Below are 2252 nucleotides of genomic sequence, written 5' to 3' on the forward strand. Positions count from 1 at the left end.
CTCCAAGAGAGGGCTAGGTATAACAAAATTAAGGCTAATTCAAACAAATAACACAAAACTTTATACACAGAGATTACCACCAACTACATGGAGCAACGATGGATCATACCAACACCGTAAAAGTTGAGATGGGATAGACAGTCTTTTGGTTAAAAATCTTTATCGTGTTGATCTCATCCGGGTTGTTTTCAAGTCTTTGGAATTTGAATAGTAAACCCGCTTGACGAATCATCCCGATAAACCCGATAACATTAGATTAAGTAAACAATCAAACAAAAATACCAAGGTGAAGCAAATCATAACAAAAAGAATATTTCTTTGGTAAATTAGATTAAGTAAACAATCGAAGAATTGAGAACCGACCTAAGTCGGGAGAAACGAAATTATCGAAGATTCTAACATAGAAAAATTGCAAAAATTAGGGTTTCATGGATTAGAGAAATAAACGATACGTGAATTGCATACAAAAGAGAGAAATATTGGAGCGAAGATGATGAACTTACAGTGAAATCTGCGAATATAATCGGGAGATTAAATCAGTGAATGAAGAAATCTATCGCAATTATCGAAGTGAGAAGAAAAAAAAGAGCGAGAAAGCAATTGTAGAAAATGCAGTGTTGGAGGATTTGGGGATTGGGGGAATAGGCGAGTTTATCTCGGTAGTCGCTTTTTTTATAAGATCTAAGGGTTGTAAGTGGTTCTCATGATTTCATTATCTTGATTGGTTTCATATGATCCCTAATCATATATATATATATATATATATATATATATATATATATATATATATATATATATATAGAAATAGGATCTCGTTCGAACCTAAAGTTCGATGCGAATTGTGCGAACTAAACAAAAAACCCAAATTTCCAACTACTCTGTCTCCTTCTACACACAGTCCCGCACTACTCCCTCCTCGCTCACCCATTTCACTCTCACCCCCGCAAGCAATTGACACTGACGCCGACACCGAAACCGACGCCGGAGATAGGGCGCCACTTCGACCGTCACCCTAGCCTCACTGAGCAACATCATCGACGCCGCCATTGTGGTGCTCTTCGTTCAACGATTTCTCCATCATCGACGGCAGCGTTGTCAACGATCCTCGTTGTCCTTTCTTCAATGAAACCACCTTCTTCGATGATGTAACCGACGCAACTAGGTATCTAAGATTTTATTTCGTTAATTTTACAGATCTAATGTTCAGATCATAACTTGAAAACAACTTGATTTATGGTGTTGTGGGTTAGCACGATTGATCGTCGGTGTGTGAGGTGGTGATGTGGAAGTGCGGCAGAGGAGTGGCTATCACGAGATCGTCGCTGGAGTGTGTCAGCTCATGTCGGTTGTCGGAATGTGGTAATCAGGGATGTGTGGCGGACTGTTGCTGCTAGTAGTGGTGGTAGTCCTTGCGCCCTCCACTAGCTGACGAACGACTACATCACAGTCGCATCATTGAGCTCTCCTCAAATGCCCATTTATATCTGATTCTTTTTACAATGGTAAGGTCATAGGTAATTGGTATGGAGTCTCAGGGTGGCGTCTGGTAAATGGTATGAGTTGTGGTTGGTCGCACTGGAGGTGGTGGCTACACAGTTCATTTCGGCAATCTGTGATGGTCGGCAACTTCACCGATGATTGAAAATATGGAGTGCGACGATGCATATGCAGTGTATTTGGTCGTAATACCATATGTACCTGAGGTAGTTTTTTTTGTGCGAATATGTATCTGAGGTAGTAATATGGATATCTTGGTAGTTGGTTCACACCAGGAGCGCTCAATTTGAGCAGTAATTACCTCAGGAAATGCTCTTAAATTTAAATGTTAGAAAATTGAATGAGAAAAGATGGGCAGGGAATTATAAATGGGTATGAGTGATGACATTTTGTCAAATGCATTTCTGTAAACATGGCTCAGTGAGGCATTTCAGGTGTTAAAGTGGGAGTAATACAAGTAGTAAACATAGTTTTACCGTGAACTTTGTGCAGTAAGACTCTTAACTCTTGAAGGGTTGATGTAAAAATGAGGTATAACCTCTACTTTGGAGTACCCACTAATTTTGGGCTTAGTGAATTAGCTGAATTAATCAATGCATTTATGTAAACATGCTCACTGTTATTGCTGCTTTTAATATCTTTCCAAGATCCAAAAATTGTCGTCATTCTTGCAAACCTATATTTGATTTACAGTCATTTCACTGATAAAATCATCACAAAGTCCGCTTAGTGAATTAGCTGAATTAATCAATTCT

At 39.1% G+C, this 2252-nt stretch overlaps 1 long non-coding RNA gene across 1 annotated transcript; it reads left to right on the forward strand.

Moving 5' to 3' along the window:
• Positions 1 to 918: 918 nt before the first annotated feature.
• On the forward strand, positions 919 to 1888 carry LOC141642577 (uncharacterized). The gene is made up of 2 exons (XR_012543353.1): positions 919 to 1162; positions 1251 to 1888. It is a non-coding gene; the product is annotated as an uncharacterized LOC141642577 (long non-coding RNA).
• The last annotated feature ends 364 nt before the right edge of the window (positions 1889 to 2252 follow it).

Source organism: Silene latifolia, chromosome 2 (assembly GCF_048544455.1).
Source record: "Silene latifolia isolate original U9 population chromosome 2, ASM4854445v1, whole genome shotgun sequence".
In the NCBI taxonomy this organism is placed as follows: Eukaryota; Viridiplantae; Streptophyta; class Magnoliopsida; order Caryophyllales; family Caryophyllaceae; genus Silene; species Silene latifolia.